At 40.5% G+C, this 26,580-nt stretch overlaps 2 long non-coding RNA genes across 7 annotated transcripts in view; one reads left to right on the forward strand and one right to left on the reverse strand.

Moving 5' to 3' along the window:
- Positions 1-25,005, reverse strand: part of LOC103796215 (uncharacterized) — a 42,723-nt gene extending 17,718 nt beyond the window's left edge. For 3 of the 6 annotated variants that reach the window (XR_013523297.1, XR_013523301.1, XR_013523299.1), the window contains exons 1-3: positions 24,470-24,640; positions 23,616-23,808; positions 1,978-7,992 (exon numbers count right to left, since the gene is read on the reverse strand). This is a non-coding gene — a long non-coding RNA (uncharacterized LOC103796215). Of the gene's footprint in view, positions 1-1,977; positions 7,993-23,615; positions 23,809-24,469; positions 24,641-24,749 lie in introns of those variants that run through there. The other 3 variants (XR_013523300.1, XR_013523298.1, XR_013523302.1) reach the window with 3 other exon arrangements.
- LOC118145818 (uncharacterized) overlaps positions 24,776-26,580 on the forward strand; it is a 61,234-nt gene continuing 59,429 nt past the window's right edge. Inside the window, exon 1 of the long non-coding RNA XR_004731303.3 lies at positions 24,776-25,205. This is a non-coding gene — a long non-coding RNA (uncharacterized LOC118145818). The remainder of the gene's footprint in view (positions 25,206-26,580) is intronic.

A 26,580-nucleotide genomic window follows, 5' to 3' on the forward strand; every position in this document is an offset into this window, starting at 1 on the left:
TTAAATCTCTGTGCCTCAATTCTCTCATCTATAAAATGGGAATATTATTGTGAGAATTAAGGAGATAAGACATGTAAAGCATCTAGAACTGTGTCTGGTACACATTACATGTTTAGTAAATATTATCTATTATGATTATCTGTATTAATTTGAAATCTATGTTAATTAATTTCTCTTCCCTCTCAACCTGTGTCTGTGTCTTTTTGGAGAGTTCCCTATAACAAGTTGGCTGAAGAGAAAAAATTCCAGTTCTTGTTTAAGGATGGTTCTGTACAATATGCTGGCACTGCCCAAGAGTAGATGGTTGTGCCACTGCAGTTCCACCATGGCATGGCTTTGAAAGATAGGGGTGAAGTGGACAATATGAATCTATATTGACTCAGAGTAGTGGCTAATGGTTTGGCTGGATGCCCAAACCTTAGAAGGATCATGATTGAAAAACTGGTGACAGGGAGAGATGAGAAAGAGGTTTGTAGCTGCAGACTTCATGAATTTGGACAGAATGGGAAGATATTATATCCCATGTGAATGCTCACCAAACAGTAATCTCATCAGAATAAGATCTTAATAAGTAGGTAGATGAGATTACTGGTTTTGTCATTTATTACCCTCTTTCCCCAGGTCCCCTGCCCTCCCCGTTTTTTTTTTTTTGATACAGAGTCTCGCTCTGTTGCCAGGCTGGAGTACAGTGGGTGTGATCTTCACTTACTGCAATCTCTGCTTCCAGGGTCCAAGTGATTCTCCTGCCTCAGCCTCCTGAGTAGCTGGAATTACAGGCATGCACCACCACACCCAGCTAATTTTTGTATTTTTAGTGAAGATGGGGTTTCACCATATTGACCAGGATGGTCTTGATTTCCTGACCTCATGACCCACCTACCTCAGCCTCCCAAAGTGTTGGGATTACAGGCATGAGCGACCATGCCCAGCCCCTTTTTTGTTCTATGGAAGCCACATAAAATGGTCCACAGGGCTATTCAGGGGCTCAGCAACATGGACTTCGAATCACCACTGCTGAGTGTCCAAACTGCCAACAGCAGAGATCAACACAGCATTTCTTATGGCACCATTCCCTGGGAATACCAGTTAGCCACCTGGTGAAAAGTCGATTATAAAGGATCACTTTCATCATGGAAATGACAGAACTTTGTTCTCACTGGAATGAATAGACACTTATTATGGATAAAGATTTGTCTTTCCTGCTCATAATGCTTCTAACGAAACCACCATCCAGGGATTTGCAGAATGTGTTATTCACATGGTATTTCACAGAGCATTGGTTTTGACCAGGGAACTCACAGCACATGAAGTGTGGCAATGGGCTCATGCTCATGGAATTCACTAGTCTTGCAAAATTCCCCATAACCTTGGAGCAGCTGGCCTGACAAAGTGGTAGAATGACCTTTGGAAGACATATTTACAGTGCCAGCTGGGTGCAAACACCTTGTAGAGCTGGGGCAGTGTCCTCCAGGATGTAGCATATGTCCTAAATTAGTGACCAACGTATGTTGCTATTTCTCCCTTAGCCATTTTTTTTTTCTGGGTTCAGGAATCAAGAAGTGGAAATGAGAGAATTATTATTATTACATTTAGTCATCCACTATGAAATTTTGTCTTCCTATTTCTAAAACTTTAGGCTCTGCTGGTTTAGAAGTCTTGTTTTTCAGGGGAAGAATATTTCCTCGGGGGAGCACAGCAATTGCAGTGAAGATGACCACTTACTTGGTCACATTGGACTCATGATGCCAGTGAATCAACGGGAAAAGGAGAGGGCTACTAAACTGGCTTGGGATAACTGATCCTGACTATTACGGAGAAATTGAATTTCTCTTCAGAGAAGTTCTCTTAGAGGCTGGTATGACCCATATATCAAGGCCAAGTCTGCTGGATTAGACCTGTAGTTAATTAAGACTCATTAATGGCAAGGCATAACATCCCGAATCAAACCGGCTTGAGAAAAATGAGGTATTTACTTACAGAATTGTCTCCTGGAACTCAGTGAAGTGGAACCAGCCCTCAAATGTTGGTACAGCTCCTCATATCCTGTCTCCACTTCTATCTGCACACCAATTTCATTATTTGTTCTTATTGCAGACTGATTTCTGCTCCTCAGTCTATGTGGCTGAAAACATGGCTGCTAGTAGAAACAGATTTTGTTACCTAGAGACTGACGTCTTTCCTATTCCAGTGACAAGCTTCCTGGGAAAGGACTCTGATAAGTCAAGCTTGGTTCAAGTGCTTCGGGGAGAGGTCATATTGTACCAAAATGTGACTTCCATGGAAACCTCCTGGATGGAGTTGGTCAGGAGGTTGGGGATGGGTGGGGAGGTGACTGGGAGAAAGTCTGTTCCCAGAAAAAGAAGGGAGCTGGGCTGACAAATTATGGGGTTCTTTACTAAGGAGACCAATTTTTATACCTAATAATAATTACAAATGTAAAAAAATAATTAGCAACTAATATTTACGGTATTTACTCTGTGTTCAACTACTTATACATATATGATTTTAGCACAACTTAAGATTCTGAGAATTTAATGATTGTATCTGTGTACATATACACAGTGTGTATGAATATAATCACAGTCTTTTTCTTTTTTTTTTTTTTTGAGACAGAGTCTCACTCTATCGCCAGGCTGGACTGCAGCTGCGCGATCTCGGCTCAATGCAACTTCCGTTTTCCGGTTTCAAGCACTTCTCCTGCCTCAGCCTCCCGAGTAGCTGGGACTACAGGCGCGCACCACCGTGCCCGGCTAACTTTTTATACTTTTAGTAGAGACGGGGTTTCACCATGTTGGCCAGGATGGTCTCTATCTCTTGACCTCGTGATCCGCCCGCCTCGGCCTCCCAAAGTGCTGGGATTACAGGCGTGAGGGACCGCACCCGGCTGTAATCACAGTCTAAGGTAAATTTAATTTTTGTCCCATTTTACAGATAAGAAAACTAAGACTTAGAGAGAATTAAGTAACTTAACTAGTCCAAGTAAGTAGCTGAGCTTGAACTTGAACCCGATGTATTTGTTTCCAAGGGCCATCCTTGTAATATGACACTTGAGTCCCTTCCCCTCGTTTTCCAGGCTCCAGGCACCAAGTCTCACCACCAGACCCCATAGTGCTGACTGGGCCTCTGAAGCCCTCATTGGGTCCTGCCAGATGCTTTTACTGGGCTGGAATTTGCCCCTGCACCCCAAGTATCTGACTCTGTAGGATAAATTGAGTCTGAACCTCTGTTTTCTTATATGTAAAAATGTATTGCTATAAGGATTATGGAAGCTACATGAGGGCAGAGATTTTTGTCTGTCATGTTCACTGATAATCTCCTGCACCCAAAACAGTGCTGGGCACTTGACAACTATTTGTTAAATGAATGAATGAGACGAACTGAGGCTCACAAGGATCTTGCTTAAGGGGTAATTGGATATTCTTTTCTTTTGGCTATTATTAGGCTTTTGTGTGTGGGGTTAGGCAAGTGACAGGGGAAGATGAGGAGATTTCAAAGAAGCTGTGTAAATGGGGAGGCAGAGAGAAGCGGGGAGGGAGAGAAAGAAGAAACTGTCACAGGCAAGTAGAGAAAATGGAAAGGGAAAGAAGGGAGAAGACAACGGAGGCCTTAAACTGAGAGTATTTTTTTTTTACAAAGTTACCTATGTATTTAATTGGCAAAACTGTACGTATTTGTTGTGTACAACATGATTTTCAAAATAGGTATACATTGCAGAGTGGCTTAATTGAGCTAACTGACATATGCATTACCTCATGTACTTTTTTTTTTGTGGTAAGAACACTTGAAATCTACTCTCTTAGCAATATTCCAGAATGCAAGACATCGTTATTAACTATAGTCACCGTGTTGTACAACAGATCTCTTGAAGATTAAGATTTACCTATGATCTGCAATATAAATGTCCCTTCTATGTCCCCATGGAGTTAGTGGTAGAATCTGCTTTATTCACTATTGCTTTAAAGGTATCTTTATGAAGTGCTGGCCTTAAGGTAGGTCCAGAGTAATGCCATGGGGCTGAACATACTGGGGTATAATTAAATGAGATAAGGTAAGTGAAATCTCCACCCAGCACCTGGCCCACGGAAGCCAACCAGTAAATGTTTGTTTCCTTGGGAGTCCATGACCTTGGCTGACCTCCTGTGTGTCTTTTCAAAAAATATAAAATATTATCAATGTACCCCAGTGTTAAAAGCAAAATTGCTCCCACAGAACAGGGTTCTTTGCATGCTGAGGAGTCTCAGAATATCTGCCCCCTGCTAAGCCGATTTTGCAAGAAGTCTTCTTGGTGGCATCACCAAGCTCTGAGATATGGAGACTTTGTGCCACTATGCCCTATGCAGAGTTCCTTCATGCTGCGTGAGGTAGGAGCACACACTCACAAAAGAAAACACTCTTTAACCTGGTGGGGAGACTCCTGGGTTAAGCGCTGATATAATTTGTTTTCACAGAAACTGTAACAGCCTTCTGAGTTAAGCATTTGCTCAGCTGGTCTTTGCCAGAAGACAGATGCTTTGTGTCATTGCCTGTTGACAGTGGTCTTAGTCACACATTGTACCTCAAAGGCTGAAACATCCCAGGATAAAATGATTACGAGGAAGGTGAGCTGCTCCAGAGACCTGAAGGGATGGTTGGTCCCAGGGATTCTACCCTAGGTGTAAGAGAGTTGGTTAAACAAAGGAAATGACAATCAGTCCTGGCCTTTACTGTGATTGGGCACAAATATTCTCAGAGCTTCCATAGATATTTTAATCAGGATGTCCTTTTCACCTGAATCAGAGGAATGCAAGTTCTATGTTTACTTGTTTGTCCCTTCTACCAGACTGTGAGGCCCAAGGGGGCAGGCGCCTCTCACTGATTCATCAGCATGTGCCTGCCTCATAGCACAAAGCTGGGCACAAAGGACGCACTTGGTGAAAGTTTGTGGGATGGAAGAGTGAACATGGTGTCCTCCTCGGAGTCCCCTCTTTTCAGGCTCCACTTTATACCCTTTCTCTGGCACGGGTTCCTGCTCGCTGCAGGTGTCTCCTAAGAGCTTATGTCCCTATGTTTCCTTCTCATCCTGGAAACGGAAGTTTATTTTGAAGCCTGCTCTATTGTTTGTCTTGCTTGTAATCCCAAACTGAATGGGACTGATTTGTTGTATGCTTGGCTGGTCTTCACACAGCATGTTTTTGTGATATGTAACATTTCCTTTTAGATCAAGTGTGGTCTGATATAGTTGCAAGGGCCAGAGCGTCTAGGGCAGCTGGTGTTCTGAATTTCAGCCTTCCCATTTTCTATTGTTTAATTTTAAAAAATTATTATTATGATATTTTATAGAGATGAAGTCTCCCCGTGGCACCCAAGCTGATCTCAAACTCCTGGGTTCAAGTGATTCTCCCTCTTTGGCCTCCCAAAGTGCTGGGATTATAGGCATGAGCCACCATGCCCAGCCCCATTTTCTAATTGTGTAATTGAGGCAAATTGGATTTCACACAACCTCAGCTTCCTCTGTCCATAAGTGGATATAACAAGGTGAACTTGGCTGAGATTAGACCCGAATATTTTTGGATCACTTGAGAAATAGAGGCTGAAAAAGAACTGTCATTTATAATCTGTACACATTTTTATGTCTTTACAGAGGAAATGTCTCAGAAAATGTTGCTTAGAGGCCTTATGCAAATATAGAGAAAACAATCTTACCTCACAGTCTGCTACTATGACTCTAAGAACTAAAATGTTTGGCAAAATTGTGTAAAATGTCTGCATATTAGGGAGAATTAATCTCCTCCCCTCCCCTCCCGTCCTGTCCCTTCCCTTCCCTCAGTCCTCCCACCTTAGTCTCCTGAGTAGCTAGGAGTATAGTTACGTGCCACCATACCTGGCTAATTTCTTTATTTTTATTTTTTGTAGAAGTGGAGTCTCACTATGTTGCCCAGGGTGGTCTCGAACTCCTGGGCTCAACTGATCCTCCCACCTCAGCCTTTCAAAGTGCTGGGATTATAAGTGAGAGCCACCATGCCCAGCCTAAAATGTCCTAGGTATTTACACTATTATTTGCCACTTTATTATTGCTTGCTCTGGAAAATTTTCTAATGGATAAGCCAGTTTTCTTTTTCTTTTCTTTTTTGTTTTTTGAGACAGTCTTGCTGTGTTGCCCTGGCTGGAGTGCAATGGCATGATCTCTGCTTACTGCAGCCTCAAATTCCTCAAGCGATCCTCTCACCTCAGCTTCCCAAGTAGTTGGGACTACAGGGCACTGTGCCCAGCTAATTTTTGTATTTTTTGTAGAGATGAGGTTTTGCCATGTTGCCCAGGCTAGTCTTGAACTGAGCTCAAGCAATTGGCCCCCCGTTGGCCTCCCAAAGTGCTGGGATTATAGGTGTGAACCATCATGCTAGACTGAATAAGCCATTTTTCAACTAAACAGTCATAGAAACTCAAGAGCTGAGACACTAAAGATGGCTAGATGACTGTAAAACCATGATCACGACTCATGCTAGAGGAGAGAATGAGGAAAAGAACTTAACTGGGCTTTATAAGACTCAGCATTGACCGGGCTGTTATTATCACACATGATGTTCTATGGCTAGAATGCTTGTTCTGTTATTGTTTAGAAGATGGAGTTTCCTTGAAATAGATACATTAAGTCTCAGGCCTGATGGAACACAATCAATCCCAAGGCAGGAAATAAAGACTAAAGACATGGGGCTTAGGTTAAAGTGAGGGGGGAATAACTGCCTCCTTTATCTGAACCTCAGGGATTTGTAGAATGGAGTATATTCCCACTGTGGGTAGGCAGGCTGGCTCTTCCTCCATGGCAGCAGCAGAGAGCAATCTAGAAGTCAAACCCAGAGACTGGGGAATTTGAGCAAAGGTACTGAGTTTCAAGTTTCTCTCTGTTGTAATCGTGGTTTTTCTCTGTCATAATTGTGTTTTCTCTTCAAGCCTTTGGTAATGCCTCGTTAGAAGTTTCAGCCTAGTCTGTGTTATCACAATAGCGAAATGGTGGAGGGGACTCTACAGCCCATGCTGGGGCACAACAGTGGGCTTAGGAAAGTTGTATCCCAAAGGAAGCAGGTGTTCAAACACAGGAGTCCACCATCTGGGGCCAGGCAGCTGGCAGAGATGGAAAGTACAGAGGAAATGGGTGGACCATGTAAGAGCTCCCCAGTAGAACTGAATAAAATCCTGGATTTCATGAAATCAAGTAGGATGAGGCTCAAGCTGCAATGATGGTACATTAAATAGAAGCATGGGTTTACAAACTCGTCAAGTCTGACATACTTGGGTTGCATTAGACACTAATGTCTACTTCATTCAGCTATAAAGGGCATACTGCTACAGTCAGGTCTCACTAAATGTAGCTACTATCATTTTCAGTATAAACTGAATTGATCGATCTTTGAGAGTCCTTTGTGTTCAGAAGTTCTGTGAGTTTATGGAGTACTGGAAATATCACTGGAGTCTGCCCAGCCTGAGTGTTCATATTCTCTTTGTTCACTGTCTTCTTTCTCCTCAACTGGTATGGAGTGTGGGGAAATACAGGAATGTTTCAGAACATGTAGCCAGAGCAGTGTTGTAACTTATTAGGAGTCACTCTTAAGTGGAGAGGATCTTATTCTTCAGAAAGTCATTCACATTCTTGGAAATTATGGTTCTGAGGGCTCCCTGGTTGCAGGAGGGGAAACTCCCATTAATCTTGTGACATGCTGATAAATTGCTTGAGAATTTCTTAAAAGCACGAGGAGACATGTCAGGAGGAAGACAAACAAAACCTCAATTTCAAAATAGCAAAACAACATAAATATTTCTTGAAATTTTCACATGAGCAGATCAGGCCATGCTATGGGTCAAGGCCAAAGAGCCACAGGGCAGATTGTGTTCTCCAAAGATGGCCACAGCAGCATCTCTCCTCCCACATGTTCTTCTTATGATAACGTGTTGACTCTTGTACACTCCTCCTTGTGAGAGATGGGGGTCTATATGCTATCTGCTTGAATCTGTGCAGGCCTGTGAATTTGGGAGAAGTGATACTATGTAATTTCTGATCCCAGGTCATAAAAGCTATGGTTTCTGCCTGGTTCTTGTGAGATACTTGCTCTTGGAACCTGTAGTAGATATCTATTGCTATGTAACAAATCATCCCAAAACTTAGCAGTTTAAGACAATACACATTTATTATCAATCCCACAGTGTTTCTGAGTTAGTAATTTAACCATGGTTTAACTGTGTTTTCTGCTTCAGGATCTTTCATAAGCCTATAATAATCAAGGTTTTGATCAGGGCTGGGGTCTCATCTGAAGGTTTGAATGGGGAAGAATCTACCTTCCAAAGTCACTTATGTGTTCTTTTTGTGTGTTTTTTGGCGGGATTCTTCTTTGGGGGTTGTTGGATTGAAGACCATTAGTTTTGTATAGCTATAGGCCAGGGTAACACTCAATTCCTTGCCATGTGAGCTTCTTCAATGTGGCAGTTTCCTTCATCAAAGTGAGGGAGTGGGAGGAAGGGAGGGAGGGAGAGAGGGAGGGGTGGGGGAGAGAGAGAGAGAGAGAGAGAGAGAAAGAGAGAGAGAGAGAGAGAGAGAGAGAGAGATTATTTTGTGACCTAGTCATAGCAGAAGTATTTCTTCAATGTTGCCATATTCTATGGGTTAGAAGCAATTTAATCAAGCAGGTAAGATTACACAAGGCTGCGAATACCAGCAGGTGGAAATCATTGGAGACCATTTTAAAGGCTTCTTACCACAGAACTTAACCAGCACATTCTGAGAAACCCCAGATAAGGAGGTCATAAATAGACTTACTGACATCAAACACCAAGACACATGAGTGAAAGAGTCAGATAATTCCAGCTCCCAGCTATTCAGTAACCCTCAGCCTTGAGACTTTCCAGCTAAGACTCTAGATGTTGTGGAGCAAACACAAACACAAGCTGTCCTTGTCATGTCCTTCCCAAATTCCTGACCCATATAATCCTTGAGAATAATAAACTAGTTGTTGTTTTACACCATTAGGTAGCAACTGGAACAAGCCACATACTTTGAAGTTTCATTGTTTAGCTGGTCACCTGATTTGACCACATGAAATGACCATTGCATTTTTGCCCATGCCAATTTTTGCAACTGGTTTGATATCACAGTTCAGCTCAAAGTTTGCAAGCTGAAAATACCTTAAGAGTCCACACAGGTCTGAAAAACCTTGAAACTTTCTGGTTACCATAGGTACCACTTACTTTTTGTCTTATCTAATAAAAGCAGCACACCATCTTGTGCCCTTTGAAAGTATTTTACAAACTGCTGCTACAGGAGCAGTTTGTAAAAATACTTTCAAAGGGCACAAGACAAATCAAGTTTTCCCAGGTTCAGTTCTGGGATTCAGCTCAGCTTTTACGATCAAGGGCATACTCCTAAATGAGACAGGATGTTCTAAACATTCTTATTAGTCCATTTGAATAGGACTATCATAGTGCTTGGTCTGGCATGAACTACCCAACAGAATAACTGCATACTTTTTGTTTACACATGTGTATTGAGTAATTTTTTGGATTACCTTAATTAACATCTGGCGCTAGAATTCTTGATGGGAAGAAAGTGTTTTTGCTTGAAAAAAAGAGTTTCATAATGAAGCAACAGAGGTGTAATTCCTTCTCGTCCCCTAGAGACTCTGCATGAGATAAGGAAAGGAATTTATGTCTGTCTTTGGAGAGATTTGATGTAGAAGAAAGAACAAAGGAGAGAGAAGAGAGAAGGAAACAGAAGAACCAGAGGAGTGTGCGAGGGTGGGTGCAGTGAGGTGAGGGTAGGTGTAGTGTTGAAGCCCATAGAGAAAACCATCTTAAGTGGGTGGCTGACAAGGACTGCTGAGTGCAAGAATGTGCAATGAGGAATGAGGACTTTTAGGTTGTTCAGGGTACAGTGAATGAGGAGACTCCCTTTCTGTGATACCCCTCCCAATATTTTCAGCACAGTCTATTAAATTCATATATGGTATATTCAGATTTTTTTCTTCGAAAGAGCTAAATTTTTGCTTTGATTGATGCAGTACAGAGCAAAGACTACTCAAAGAACATTATCTCCGAGAGACCAGGACAGGATAATGTATGTGTCCTAGGTATTTACAGAAATTTTGGAGAAAGCTGTAGACTTCCACAGGCCATGAAGTTGTGTATTTCAAGCCAATTGTTATCCAAGACTCATGAAGCAGGGAGGTTTCAACTAACATGTGGGCTACTTGACCATCTCTGTGTCAGGTCCAGCCTGGTTCCTCATCCCCATATCCTTCCTCAATTTTCTACCTTGTCTCTTCTCACCTATCAGCCCAGCCCTGATCCAGGTTCCTGGTATATTCTTAAGAGGTAAGACACATCTTAAGATGACTACATCCAGCCTGATGGTCTAGGGCTCCCCATAAAATCAGTTCTGCTGCTCAAGACTTTCCTGATTCATTCCCCTGTTTTAAAAAGTAGAACTTATTTTATTCTCAAATCCTGGGTTCTTCTCTTCTCCCCCACTCTGTGGGTCTCAGGCCTTGTAATTGGGCTTCTGCTTTAGAATATTTTCCTAAATTTCTAGGCATACACTAGGAGGAAAGCAGTTTACCTTAGAATGGGGCTAAGTCTGCCTATGGAGGGGACTAGATTGCAAAAATTTTGAGCTCTAGGCCTAACATGATACAAACTTGCTATTTGTGTACATTTACTCTGTAGCCCTTGGGGTCCTCACCTTTAGAACACTGTGATTATTACTAATAACTTAGCAGGCTTGGATACAAGTTATATATGCTTCTCAGTACCATGGACTAGTCAGTCCCACAAGTCAACTGGTCATGGACTAGTCCCACGAGTCAACTGGTCTGCTGCTTGAGAGCAGCAGCTAAGACTGGAAAGAGTTTGTTCACTTCAAACACATAGAGTCAACTAGTGGAGCAGGGTCAGTCAGCCCCGATGTAAAAGGATTCTAGCCAGGGATGGCAGGAACTCAGAACCACAGCCAGAACCCATCCTAAGAGGACCTGGGTTCGAAACAAGTCTCAGTTTTCGGTGGGAAGGGAGAGGGGGAGGAGGCACTGAAAAGACAGACTGAAGGAAACTGAGGCTGAAAGTCAGGTATATAGACTGACTCAATATAGCTGTTAGGTTGTGGTTAGGAGACCCTGGGGTCACTTCTAGCTTACCAGTTTGGGGAACAGGAGTATCAAGATGATATCGGGGCAACTGGATCAGCTGGTGCAGTTGAGGTTGCTTAGGCTCTCCCTTTCCTGCTCAGGACTGCCCTACCATGGGACCAAGGCTGCCTATGGAATGGGATAGATTGCTAATACCAGATCTGTCTAGGCGAGAGATTCTAGGGTTCCATGACATGTTGGAAGGTTGCAGGAACCCCGGTGAGGACAAACTTCAGTACCCTTCATAGTCCTCAGGGAGGATAGTCTAGGGCACATCTGGATTGGGTCTCTTTACATTCTGTGTATTAGATTCACTTCTGGAATTCACTGCAGTGTGGCAGAGAGAAATCATAGTGCCTGATACATAGTAAGCTCCTAAGAAAGATTGGTTAAATGAATGATAAAAATTGAATAAAATAAATAGGAAAGACTGATGGCTGGGGAAAGGGTAGACTATCAGTGATCTGGGGCTAGCAGGTCAGGGAAACAGGCCTATTTCCCTCATGTGATCCTTACCACCATCAACTGAGCCTCAACCTTTCCCCTATAAAAAGAAAAAGAATTCCGAAAACACATTTTCAGATTATAGATTGCCAGATCCAGAGAGATGTTCCTACTCTTGACCCAGTAATCCTACTCTTGGGATTTTATCATAAGAAAATAATTCAGCAGCAACAAAAAGCCAAGCGTACAAAGGTATTTATGACAGCATCATCTGAGGCAGCAGAAAAATGAAAACAGCTCACATGTCTACCCTGCTCCAATCTAAAAAAATGATAGATAGTATTGGGATTCTAGGAAGATGGCAGGAGCAGAGGAGCATAGTATATGAATCTTCTAGAATCACCACATTAAAAAACAGAGCAATTAGCTAACAAAACTAGAGACCTGGGGACAACTTTTATAATAAAGCTAGGTGACAAAATGCAGTCGCTAACAACCACAGACGTAGTATTGGCATCTGAGAGGGAGAAAGCAGTGGGAAGCAACAGGACATCCAATGGACCTGAGAATTACAAGAAAACATCAGACATGGTGAAAAGCATGGAGGGTCAATTTGAGAGCAGCAGCTAAAACCAGAAGGAGTTTGTCCACTTCGATAATGAATGAGAACAGAGGGCTAAGGTAAGGCCTGAAGAGACTGGGGCAGTGTTCGAACATGGCCTCTTGAAACTGAGTCACAAGTGGTATGCCACTTAAAAACAGGCCCCCAACTAAGGAAACTTCTAGGAGGGGAATCAAAATTGAATAAGATAAGTACAGAAGAAACTAAAGAAGGTTTAGATAAAAGTGGAGAAGAAGAAAAAAACTAGGAAATCTCAAAAGAAAACTTTTTAAAATAAACTTTTTAATTTTAGAATGCAGATTGCCATTTTTTTGGCACTACATGAAAACAACAGAAGAGGGAGCTCTGTGAAATTTTGAAAGCTAGCTGAACAAAATTTTAAAAATGAAACTCAAGTCTGGGTGTAGTGACTCACACCTGTAATCCCAGCACTTTGGGAGGCCAATGTGGGCAGATTGCTTGAGCCCAGGAGTTTGAGATCAGCCTGGGCAATGCTGTCTCTACAGGAAAAAAAATACACACACACACACACACACACACACACTTAGCTGAGGAGTGTGCCTGTAGTTTTGAGGAGCAAGCATTTGGTATATAATCTTCATAGTAATCATTTTTATGGTTACAGAATATTCCATACCAAAATTTACTCAGCCTGTCCCTTATTGGTGGACACGTGAGCTGTTTCCATTTTTTTGTTGCCTCAGATGATGCTGTCATAAATACCTTTATGCACTTGGCTTTTTGTTGTTGCTGTATTGTTTTCTTATGATTAAATCCCAGGAGTGTGCCTATAGTTCCAGCTACTTGGGAGTCTGAGGTGGGAGGATCACTGGAGTCCAGGAGGAAGAGGTTGCAGTGAGCTGAAATCAACATACTCTACTGCAGCCTTGCTACAGTGAGACCCTATCTTGAAAAACAAAAAAGAAAAATGAAACTCATAGCAACATAACCCACAGAAAAGTATCAAGGTCAAAAATTCTATGAGGAGGCCAGGCATGATGGCTCATGCCTGTAATCCCAGCACTTTGGGAGACGAAGGTGGGTGGATACCCTGAGACCAGCTTGGCCAACATGGTGAAACCCCATCTCTTCGAAAAATACAAAAGTTAGCCAGGTGAAGTGGCACACACCTATAATTCCAGCTACTTGGGAGGCTGAGGCAAAATCGCTTGAACCTGGGAGGCAGAGGTTACAGTGAGCCAAGATTGCCCCATTGCACTCCAGCGTGGGTGACAGAGTGAGACTCTATCTCAATTTAAAAAAAGAAAGAAAAAAAAATTCTATGAGGAAAAGGAGTAAGCAGTATTATACCTACAGACAACAAAAACATGTATGTCAGAGAGACAGTGAAAAACAAAATCAAAATAGAACATTCTATTCTAAACAAGAGATTTAAGAGCGATGTAAATTAGAATCAGAAAACTTGGAAATGAGATGATAGAACAAAAGAATTTGAAACCACAGAAAAAATTTGTTTTGGAAATGAAGACTAAATTAGAAGACAATGCGAAGGGAAGATAAAACAAATAATGCCTTAAGGTAAATAGAAGGAAAAAGTGAGAAATTGAACAAAATAACCTTTTGATTTAGGAATAATTTTAGATTTGCAGAAAAGTTGGAGAAAATTTTGAGAATTCTTGAATGAACTGCAGCTAGCTTATTTTATTGTAAAAGTGACTGGTATATTTGTCAAACTAAGAAATTAACACTGTACAATATTATTAACTACACTACAGACTCTGGATTTCACCAGTTTTTTTCTCTAATGTCCATTTTCTGTTTGAGGGAATAAGGTTATTTATGTTAGAAGACAATAATTTACAGCCGTGTAACAGCACAATGTTTACAATGCCCAGCATCCAAAAAATTACTAGTTATGAGAAGAAGCAAGAAAGTGTGACCCATAAGCAGAAGAGTCAATAAACAGAAACAGATGTAGATATTAAAGAAATAATGGAAGTAGCAGAAAATAACTTTAAAACATTATTATATATATGCCCAAGTATGAACATAATAAGGAAGGAAATGATACGTATCAAAAAGAATGAAATGGAAATTCCAGAGCTGACAAATAGAATACATAAAATGAAAAATTCACTAATGGACCTAATAATGCATTGGTCACTGCAGAAAGATCAGTGAACTTGAAAACAGAGCAATAGACTCTATCCCAACTAAAATGCAGAGTGGGGAGAAAAGACTGAAAACCATGTTCAGAACCTCTGTAACTTATTGGACAATAACAAAAGGTATAACAGATGTGTAATTGGAGTCCTAAAGGGAAGAGGCAGATGGAATAATGGCATAAAAAGTTCTCATATTTGATAAAAACTATAAATCCACAGACCTAAGAAGTTCAACAAACCCCAAGCAAGATAAGATAAGTACAAAGTAAATCATACCAAGGTAAACCATAACCAAATTGCTAAAAGCCAATGACAAAGAAAAAAAATCTGAAACTTTGTAGGAGATCAGTCAGAATGGTGGGAGAAATTATAAATAGATGCAAACCTTCTTGGAAGGCCAGGAGGTTTTGCAAAAGCCTTGGGAGGAGGTTATGGCTGAAGGCAGCCTAATCCTCTTACCTTGAGCTAATAGCAAAAACCAAATAACAAGGAAATGTAGAGGAGTTTATCTAAATAGTTTGTTTACTAAGACCAACCTTTGAACATCGGGTGGGGGGCGGGGCAAAACTGCTCTCTACTCAGGGGGTCAACAATGTTAATGGCGTTTACTTGAGACCTTTGTTATTTAATCTGTACTAAATAAATGCAAGCATCACCACCTTATTGTGGCTGCTGCTGACTCTGGCAACCCTGTGTCAGCGTACGTCTTTCATCCGTTGCTCAATCGAGTCTGCTGGTCGGACTTGACAGTTGGTACCTTTGTGTGAGGATGCTATAATGGGTTGTGGATTGTGACAGAACCCTCAAAAATGAGGTGAAGAGACTGAGTAGTTGGTAAGTCAGTAAGTTGATAAATCAGTAAGTCAGTCATTGGTGCCTGCTTGGAATTTCTAAGTTTGAGGGAATTGTTTAGGCTTGGGTTTCATGATGGGACAATAGTTAGCAGCACAACAGAAACAGTCTATAAAAGTATTGAAACAGCTGCTTAAAGCTAGTGGAGCCTCAGTTTCATAGGCTCAATTAAGGGACCTAATGGAAGCTGTTGTTTCCCAAAGCCCATGGTTCCTGGCAGAAGGCATGCTAGACTTAGAGCTCTGAGAACAAGTGAGGAGAAATCTTAAGCAACATCATACACAAAGGCAACAGATCCCAGTAACATCTCTAATGTTATGGGCCTTAATTAGGGCTGCTATGGTCCCGATATACACAGAAGACCCTAAAAAGGAGAGGGATGAGGAACTGTCACCTACCTTACCACCTTCTCCATCTCCCTCAGCCCAGCAATTACTGAGTAAAAGTGACACAGAGGAGACAGAAATTCTCCCTTAGTCTCCTCCCCCAGTAAATGGGAAAAAAGACAAGGGATACGTTACAGCTATGGGTCCCTGTCTTAGGCAAGTGGCATTAGAAGGGGAGCTCTGCCTGCCTGGTAATGCAAGATCAACAAGGCAATCAGGTGTATGCTTATTAAGAGATAAGAAAAAGCATTTGAGAAAATGGAGCTGCTGCCCATTTACAAAAGTATTAGCTGAAGCGATAGCAGATAACTTCCATATAACACCTTGGGACTGGTCAGTGCTAGCTAAAACAACTTTAGACGCCAGTCAATACTTCCTCTGGAGGGTAGAATTTAGTGAGTTATATGAACAGAAAACCCTTTTGTAATAATGGCCACTGTTATTCCTCTCCTACCCCTGACCTGGCTCTCTCAAAATCCTATTTGGATAGAACAGTGACCTTTACAGAGAGAGAAATTGCAGCAAGCCCATGAATTGAGGAGCAATTAAAAGCTGGCCATATAGAACCAACAGACAGCCCTTGGAATTCACCCATTTTGGTCATTCCCAAAAAGTCTGGCAAATGGAGAATTTTGCATGACTTATAGGCTATTAATGTTAATTTGCAGCCTATGAGGCCTCTTCAACAGGGGCTCCCCTCCCCTATGGCAATTCCTCAAAATTGGCCTATACTCATTATTGACTTAAAAGAATGCTTTTATACTATTCCCCTTGCAGAACGGGACAGAGAAAAATTTGCGTTTACAATACCAGCTATCAATAATGAAAGGCCAGCTTACTGATTTCATTGGAAAGTGGTTCCTCAAGGAATACTGAAGAGTCCTATCACTTGTCAGTATTATGTAAATCAGGCTTTGCTCCCCAGGAGAAAAGAATTTCCTATTTGTAAGATTGTTCATTTTATGGATGATATTTTACTGGCAGCCCCAATGGAGCCAGTTCTTTTAAGTTTATATGCCTCTGTCCAAAGGAATACACAGTTAAGAGGTTTAATTATAGCACCTGAAAAAGTACAAATGTCCTCTCCTTGGAAATATCTTGTATACTAACTTCCTGATAAGTAAGGCCTCAAAATGTTAAATCAAATACTAGTAACTTACATACCTTAAATGATTATCAAAAATTACTGGGTAATATTAACTGGCTTTGCACCACCTTAGGCATAACTACTGATAAGTTGCAAAAACTGTTTTCTATCTTAAAAGGCAATGCTGCCCTGGATTCTCCCAGGTATTTAACCCCTGCAGCAAAAAGGAAAATTGAGGAAATAGAGCTAGCTGTCTCTTAAAGGTGGCTAGATCACATAGACCCAGGATATTCAGTTCCATTGTTTATTTTTCCCACTAATAATTCCACAACAGGATTAATAGGACAAATGGCTCCAAGACTCCACTTCCTAGAATGGGTTTTTTTGCTCACATACCGGGACTAAAGCACTATCTCCCTATATCCATCTAATTAGTAAAAGTCATCTATTTGGGCCAATCAGTTGCTAGGTTATGACTCTGATGTCTTAAGAATTCCTTTGAGTAAAAGGCAATTCAAAGCATTACCCCTCTCTTTAGATCTTCATATAGTACTCTCTGATTATGCAGGCCATTTAGAACACACACTTCCTGCTGACAAACTGCTTCAGTTTTTATCTCGTACTCCTGTAATTCTGCCTACAAAAGTAGTTTACTCCCCGATACCTAATGCTTTAACGCTGTTTACTGATGTTTCTAGTAAAAATGGAAAAGTGACTGTTGGGTGGAGGCTGCATAATTTCCTCAGTCTGGGTTTACGAGCACTCAGAGGGCTGAGGTTGGAGCTCTAATATTGGCCCTGGAAAGTTTCTCTTCAGCTCATCAATATTGTTAGTGAATCTACTTACTCTGTTTATTTATTGCAGAACCTTGAGACAGCCCTAATTAAGTCTACTCTAGAGCCCATCCTGTGTGCCCTTTTTCTTCGACTTCAACAATTGCTGGGTTAAGGTACATATCCTATTTTTAACACACATATTCGAGCCCACAGCTCACTGCCTGGCCCACTAGCTTATGGTAGTAATCAAGCAGATCTGCAAGTTATGACATCACTGCTTGAACAAGCCACCCAATTGCATCAATTTTTCCACTAAAATTGGAGGAACTTAACTAAACAATTTCAACTTACCCAAAGACTAGCCAAACAAATCATCCTGCAATGTCCAGATTGTCAGCTCACAGGCACATCACCTCCTTCTATAGATGTTGACCCTAGAGGACTAGAACCTTATCAGTTATGGCAAACAGATGTTACATACATCCCTGAATTTGGAAAACTAAGATATGTACATGTAGCTGTTGATACCAACACTCATTTAATTATTGCACACACTCTTCCTGGAAAGGCCACTCTATGTCATTAAACATATTAACTTTTGCATTTATGGGGTGGCCCACAAAAATTAAAACTGTTAATGGTCCAGCTTATGTCAGCTCACAATTTCAACAATTTTGTCACTTGTGGAACATCCAACATTCCACAGGCATCCCATATAAACCCCAAGGACAGGCCATAGTAGATCGTGTCCACTCCACCCTTAAAAATATGCTCAGAAAACAAAAAAGGGGGAGTATGGGTAAGGATCTTGCAACATTTACTAGCACAAGCCTTATTTACCCTTAATTTCTTAAATTTAAGTGATACATTTCAATCAGCTGTAGAAAAGCACTTTGCTAAAACCTCTCAACATAAAACCTGCAGTTTTATGGAATCATGTAAATAGTAATGAATGGTATGTTCCAAATGACTTGCTAACAAGGAGACGAGGATATGCTTGTGTTCACACCTTCTCGGGTCCTCTTTGGATTCCAGCACGATGCATCAAACCATACCATGGCATGGCTAGGACCCAACTCGATACCCAGCAATGAAGACAATGACCCTGCAAGATCTGCAGCCCCAGACGATGTGACCTCCTCAGATGACAAAAGCCCTAGATATTACCTGGGGGACGCTGAAGGAAGCAACTCAGAAGGCTGAATGAATCCTGCTACAAACACAAACACCACTCACTCCAAATAATTTGTTTCTTCTTTTTTATTCTCTTACTCTGCCTGTGACCTGTACTTGCTGCACTCTATTGAGCTGTCTTTTAATCTGCTGTTTTTCTGCCTGTTGCTTAGGCAGAAACTCCCTTTCCAGCCTTGAACAACTCGACTGCATGGCTAGAAAGAATTAATGTACCCCCAGTGGGGTCCCTCATTAATGGCACACATTGAACTGAGGTGCCAAGCAACACTACAGGTTGCTCCTTGATTGGAAAACAATGTTACTGATTATACTCATGTTTGTCTGACATTATTTACTAATTCTACTAATTCTAGGATGCAAGGTCGGAGCATGATTTGTAACTGCTGTGCCTGACAGAACTGCTGCTGCACTCATTTGTACTCTTCAATTAACAAAGCTTGATGCAAAAAACAGAAATGGGGGTGGTGTAGATCAGTCAGAATGGTGGGAGAAATTATAAATGGACGCAAACCTTCTTGGAAGGCTGGAAGGTTTTACCAAAGCTTCAGGAGGAGGTTATGGCTGAATCCTCTTACCTTGAACTAATAGCAAAAACCAAATAACAAGGGAATGTAGAGGAGTTTATCTAAATAGCTTGTTTACTAAGATTGACCTTTGAATATCCAGAGGCAAAACTTCTCTCTACTCTGGGGGCTTGCAATGTTAAATGTTGTTTACTTGAGACCTTTGCCATTTAATCTGTACTGAATAAATGTGAGCATTGCCGGCTTATCATGGCTGCTGCTGACTGTGGTATAGGTTCCCTGGCGATGCTGACTGGCAAGCCCGTGTCAGTGTATGTCTTCCATCCATCACTTGGTTGAGTCTGCCAGTCGGACTCGACAAAACTCAGCCAGAGAAAAAGAGATACCTTACATATGGGGGCACAGGCATAAGAATAAATGCAAAAATAAGCCTTTGTTTCTAACAATACCTTCAAAGTACATATTAAAAGAAAAAAAATCTGCCAACCTAGAGTTCTCTACCCAGGAAAAATATCCTTTAAACATGAAGGTAAAATGAAGACTTTTTCAGACAGATAGAAACTGAGAATTTGTGAACTATCACCTGGACTACAAAAATGTTGAAGGAAATCTTTTTTTTTTTTCCAGATATGCTCTTGCTTATTTTTGTAAAAACATTTTGTAGAGACAAAATGTTTGCTCAGGTTGGTCTCCAACTCCTGGCCTTGAGCAGTCCTCCCACCTCAGCCCCCTCAAAGCTCTGGAATCACAGGCATGAGCCATCATACCTGGCCATGAAATTCTTAAGACTAAAGAAATATGACACTATATGGGAACTTGGAACTACATAAAGGAAAGCAGAGTGGAGGAAATGATAAATGTTATTTATGGAAGTTTTTTTTTCTTGAGATGGAGTCTCACTCTGTCACCAGGCCAGAGTGCAGTGGAGTGATCTAGGCTCAATCTCTGCCTCCTGGGTTCAAGGGATTCTCCTGCCTCAGTCTTCCAAGTAGCTGGGACTACAGGCATGTGCCACCATGCCCGGCTACTTTTTGTATTTTTAGTAGAGACAGAGTTTTACCATGTTAGTCAGAATGATCTTGATTTCTTACCTTGTGATCAGCCCATCTTAGCCTCCCAAAGTGCTGGGATTATAGGCGTGAGCCACTGTGCTTGGCCAATTTTTTAAATTAAAAAATTTTATTGAAAGATATTTACTATTTAAAGATAACAACTTCTCATAGTGCTTATAACATATGTGTGACCACAATAGCCCAAAAGATGGGAAGGGAAAATAGAAGCATATAGTTGTAAGATCTTATACATGAAGGGGTGTAATACTGTTTGAAGGTAGACTGTGATAGGGTAAATATGTGTATGCAAAACAAGAAGCAATAGAACAAAACATCTCCAAATAAGTGCAGCTAAAAAACCTCAAATAAGAGGAGATAAATGTAATACTGAAAAAGCAATCAAATAATTCAAAAGAAGTCAGGAAAAAGAAAAAAAAAGGGAACAACAAAGAACTACAAAAAAAAAAAGGGGAAAAGAAAAAATGGAGGCCGGGCATGGTAGCTCATGCCCATAATTCCAGCACTTTGGGAGGCCAAGGCAGGTGGAGTCAGGAGTTCGAGACCAGGATGGAACACATAGAAAACAAACAGCAAGACAAGACGATAAACTTACTCTAATCATATAGATAATTACATTAAGCATAAATGGTCTAGTCAGTCCAGTAAAAACAGAGATTAACTGTCCTGTCTACAGAAACCCGCTTTAAATATTTTAAATAGAGACACAATTTAAAATTAAAAGGATAGTAGCTGGGCATGGTGGCTCACACCTGTAATCCTAGCACTTTGGAAGGCTAAAGTGAGAAGATCACTTGAGCCAAGGAATTTGAGACCAGTCTGGGCAGCATGGCAAAACCCCATATCTACAAAAAATACAAAAAATTAGCCAGGCATGACTCATACCCTTGTAGTCCCAGAAAACGAGTGGGAGGTTGAGGTGGGAGGATCACCTGAACCCAAGAGGTTGAGGCTGCAGTGAGCAATGATCACATCACTGCACTCCAGCCTGGGTGACAGAGTGAGACCCTGTCTCATTTATTTATAATAAAAAATTTTAAAAAGGATAGAAAAAGATAGACATCACAAACACTTATCAAAAAAGTGCAGTGGCTATATTAATATTAAACAAAGTAGACTTCAGGATAAGAAATATTACCAAGGATAATGAGGGACATTTTTCAATGATGATAATATCAAATAATCAGAAGATTTTAAGTGTTTATATACCCAATAACAGAGCTTCAAAATATGTGAATTGCAATCAGATGAAAATAAAGAAAAGGAAAGTAATTAATAAAAACCAACAAAAATGAAAGGAGAAATGGAAATATTAACAATTATAGGTGGAGATATGAACACTGCATTCTTAGTAATTGGTAAAACAGACAGATAATCAGTAAGAATAAAGAAGGCTAGAACATTATCTACCCACTGATCTAATTGATAGAATGTTAACACCCAAAGACAACAGAACACACATTCTTTTTAAGTGCATGTGGAACATTCAACAAGATAAAACAAATTCTGGGCCATAAAACAAGTCTCAATAAATTGAAAAGAACTGAAATTACACAGAGTAGGTTCTCTGTTTAAAAATAAAATAAAATTAAAAATCAACAACAAAAACATAACTTGAAAATTCACAAATATTTGGAAATTAAATGACATTCTTCTAAATAACTCATGGGTCAAAGAAGAAAAATTATATTTTGAATTGAATGAAAATGAAAACACAACAAATTAGAATTGGTGGTATGGGCCCAGCACGGTGGCTCATGCCTGTAATCCCAGTACTTTGAGAGGCTGAGGCAGGCAGATCACTTGAGGCTAGGAGTTGAAGACCAAACTAGCCAACATAGCAAAACTCTGTCTCTACTAAAAAGACAAAAATTACCTGGGCGTGATGGCCCATGCCTGTAATCTCAGCTACTACGGTGGCTGAGGCATGAGAATTGCTTGAACCCGGGAGGTGGAAGTTGCAATGAGCCAAAATCATGCCACTGCATTCCAGCCTGGGTGACAGAGCAAGTCTCTAAGACAGAGCAAAACAATAACAACCCCCCCACCCCTATAATTGGTGGTATGAAGCTAAAGCAGTACTTTCAAATAAATTTTAGCATTAGATGTTTGTATTAGAGAAAAAAAGGTCTAAAAAAAATCAATGATCTAAGCTTCCACCTTAAAACAAAGACTAGAAAAAGAACAATTGAACACAAAATTAGTAGTTGTAGAAATAATTAAGAATGTAAGAAGTAAGAGTGAAAAATAAATGAAATAGAACACAGAAAAATAATAAAGTAAATAAAACCAAAAGCTGTTCTTCGAAAAAAATCAATAATAAATCTCTTATCAGGCTGAGAGAGAGAGAAAGGAAAAAGAAGAAGGAGGAGGAGGGGGAGGAGAAGAGAAGAGGAGAAAAGAGAAGAGAAGAAAAGAGAAGAAAAGAGAAGAGAGAAATTGCTAGCGTTAAGAATAAAAGAATGAAAGAGGGGACATTATTATAGATCCTATAGATATTTAAAAAACAAAGGAATGTTTGTTATGAACAACTTTATGCTTAATGGGTGAATTCTATTATACATTAGAATGGAATAACACCAATTCTATACAAACTCACTTAAAAAATAGAGGAGAAACCCTACCCAAATTCTTTTAGGTGATTAGCATTATCCTGATACCACAAACAAAACTGAAGATCAACATCTCTCATGAATAGAGGTAGCAAATTAAAACCAATGGTAATACTTTGGCATATTAAAACCAACAGCATTTGAAGAAGAAAATTTATTATGACCAAGTGAGGTTTATCCCAGGAATGCAAGGTAGACTTAACATTTGAAACAGAAAATCATCAAAGCTAAAGATCAGTTAACCACACACATATATTTCACCTAGTTTATATATAGTTCTATTTTGTACATTTAAAGTTTTAAATAATCTGAAATTGATTTGGGTATATGGGGTTAGAGTAAGAATATACTTTTTTGCCAAAGTGTTATTTTTTACGATATCATTTGGTGAGTGAATAACTTGACATTTCTCCATTGATTTCTCACATTTCCTTTGTCTTTTAATTTACTAATTTACATGTTTTGTCAGTACTTCTGCCAGTGTTATAGTTGCATAATAGTTAATAATAGTAGTTTTAAAATATATTTTCTGTCTGGCAAAGCAAAAGATGTCCCATACTTTTGTGAACATTTTCCCCAGTTCTTTCTTGAAATTAAATGTATTTAATAACAGGTAATATATGTACTTAAATTAAACTCAAATCATAGAATACAGTATACATATTTAATGAATGTTACTAGTTTCTTGTATATGCATCTATAGATATTTTATACATAAATTAGCATAATAAAAAATTTATACATAAATTAGCCTGGTAGGCTCAAGCGATTGTCCTACCTCAGTCTCCTGAGTAGCTGGGATACAGGTGCGCCCAGAGCTGCTGCTGCCATGAGGCGTGGGTGTTCGCATCCTTCAACATTCTAATGACAAGAGCAATTCCGCTGTGGAGCATTTGTGAATCCCAATGTCCGCGTGTACCCAAGACCAAGTCAGAATCTCTGGAGGAGGAACTGAGACGCGAGTGTTTTTCCTGTTTTAAAAATGTATATATACAAATGGTAACAAACTATGCACAGTCATTGTATATGCTGCTTTTTCACCTAACTTTATATCTTCGAGCTCATTTCATTTTAATATGAACAACTTCCTCATTCTTTTTTACAACCGCATAGTATACCAATGAATGAATACCACAATTTGTTGAACAATTTCCTGTTGATGGTTATTTAGGTCATTGCCATTTTCTCATGTAATAACAATACATAAAAAATAATTTTGTACATATACTTTCTAACATAGATACAGAAATACCTGTCAGATTAATTCCTAAAGAGGAACTGCTAGTCTAAAAGGCATGTGCATTTATAATTTTTAAATGTTGCCAAATTGCTCTCCATAGAGGCTGTATCAATATATAATATTGCGAAACAATAAAAAATACATATATGTATATAGTGGTCTCTGACCCTGGTTCCTGACACAGAGCTCCTAAAACGCTTGTAATTTCTGAAGTGAAGGGTACTTGGAGCATCTTGGTTTTAATGAAATGACTGTTGGTGAGCTCTTAGATGGCGGCTGATCTTGAGGAAGACCAAGCCATGATTAGAAGCTTGGAACTTTCAGCCCCACCCTACCCTATCCTCAGGGAAGGGGAGAGGAGCTGGAGATTGTTAATAATAAATCATGCCTACGTGGTGAAGCCTCCATAAAAGTCTCTGAAGTACAGGGTTGTGAAGTATAGGGTTTGGAGAACTTCTGGGTGGGTGAATACATCTGCGTGATGGGAAGGTGGTGCACTCCAACTCCACTGGGACAGAAGCTCCTGTGCCTGTCCTGCTTTCGGACCTTGCCCTATGTATCTCTTCCTCTGGCCGTCCAACTGTATCCTTATCAGATCCTTTGTTATATAATAAACTGGTCAACGTAAGTGTTTCCATGAGTTCTATGAGTCACTGTAGCAAATGATCAAACCTGGGGAGGGGGTTGTGACAACCCCCAATTTGCCTGCAGGGTGGTTGGAGTGCAGTGGCGCGAACATGGCTCACTGGAGTCTCAAACTTCCAGGGACGAGGGGTCCTCCCCGCTCAGCCTCGTGAGTATTTGGGACCACAGCGTCTCACTCTTCCACCCAGGCAGGAGTGGAGCGGTGCCATCTCGGCTCACTGCAGCCTCAGCCTGGTAGGCTCAAGCGATTGTCCTACCTCAGTCTCCTGAGTAGCTGGGATACAGGTGCGCCCAGAGCTGCTGCTGCCATGAGGCGTGGGTGTTCGCATCCTTCAACATTCTGATGACAAGAACAATTCCGCTATGGAGCATTTGTGAATCCCAATGTCCGCGTGTACCCAAGACCAAGTCAGAATCTCTGGAGGAGGAACTGAGACGCGATTGTTTTCTAATGCTCCTAAATGATTCAGATGGATAGCCCAGGTCTGTAACCACTGACCGTGGCCCGAGAGCTTTAAGTGCCTTCTTTGTGACAGAAGTGATTTTGGAATCTCCCTCCCTCAATTTGCAATTCATGGAAAGCTTAGAGCAGCCGCCTCTCTGACGATTTTCTTACCTACAGAGTGGTGGATATTGCATCAGATTATTCCTCTTTTGAGTCAGAGTCTTTCGTTGTCACCCAGGCTGGGGTACAGCTGCACGATCTCGACTCTGCAACCTCCAAAACCCAGGTTCAAGCGATTCTCGTGCCTCAGACTACTGGGTAGCTGAGACTACAGGTGCCTGCCACCACGCCCAGCTAATTCTTTTGTATTTTTACTAAAGACAGGATTTCGCCACGTTGGCCAGGCTGGTCTTCAGTTCCTGACCTCCGGAAATCCGCCTGCCTTGGACTCCCGAAGTGCTGGGATTACAGGCATGAGCCCTGGCACCTGGCCGCATTCCTTTTTTAATGGTTTTCTGTGAGAATAAGTGATGATGTTATTAGCGGAAGGTCCGTGAAGCTGGCAGATTTCTAAAGTAAAGGGAGGGGCCTTTCCTTGTTTAAAAAAAAAAAAATAGAAGTGTAGGTAACCTGGGGACCTATTCCTTGCAATTAGTTTCTGAAGCTGGGGGCAATCCTTTGGCATTGAGCCCTTAACCTGTGGGGTCTGCAGTAACTCTAGAAAGTTAGTGTCAGAAGTGGGTTAAATTTTAGGATACACAGTTGGTGCCTACAGAGAACTGGAGAATTGTTTGGTGTGGGAAAAGCTCACACACTTTTAATGACCAGAAGTATTACGAAAGTGTAGAGAAGAAATGGTATTTTCCCCCATTAAAAAATATCGTCAGCAACATTTGGGGGTGCCTGTTTACCCTCACCCTTATCAACGTTGTTTTCAAACTTTTGACCATTAACATTCCCGATGTGAAACAACTTATATTGCCTATTGTTTTCATTCACATTACATTTATTAGTGATTTTTAAGTTCTTCTTTACTATTATTTTATTTCTGGAAGTTGTCTTGGGATTTTATAGCTTTTATAACTAAGGTATAGCACTGAAAAGTAATAATAATTTTGTCTTCTTACCACATCTGGTTTTTGTTTTATTCCTTTCTTTATTGCATTGATCTTAATTTCTAGAACAATATTAAGTAATAATAATAAGATTGATCTTTCTTTTTTGGTTACTGCTTTTAATGGAACAATCTGTAGTATTTCAATTTTAAGTAAGGTATTACCACCATTCATTATGTTAAGAGATTGTTCTGCTTGTCCTAAACATTTAAAAGTTATAAAAATCCACCAGAAATTATGTGGAACTTTATCAAGTACTTTTCAGAATATAGGTTTGGGTGATTTATTTTCTTAAGGA

This window comes from Callithrix jacchus, chromosome 10, assembly GCF_049354715.1.
Source record: "Callithrix jacchus isolate 240 chromosome 10, calJac240_pri, whole genome shotgun sequence".
In the NCBI taxonomy this organism is placed as follows: domain Eukaryota; kingdom Metazoa; phylum Chordata; class Mammalia; order Primates; family Cebidae; genus Callithrix; species Callithrix jacchus.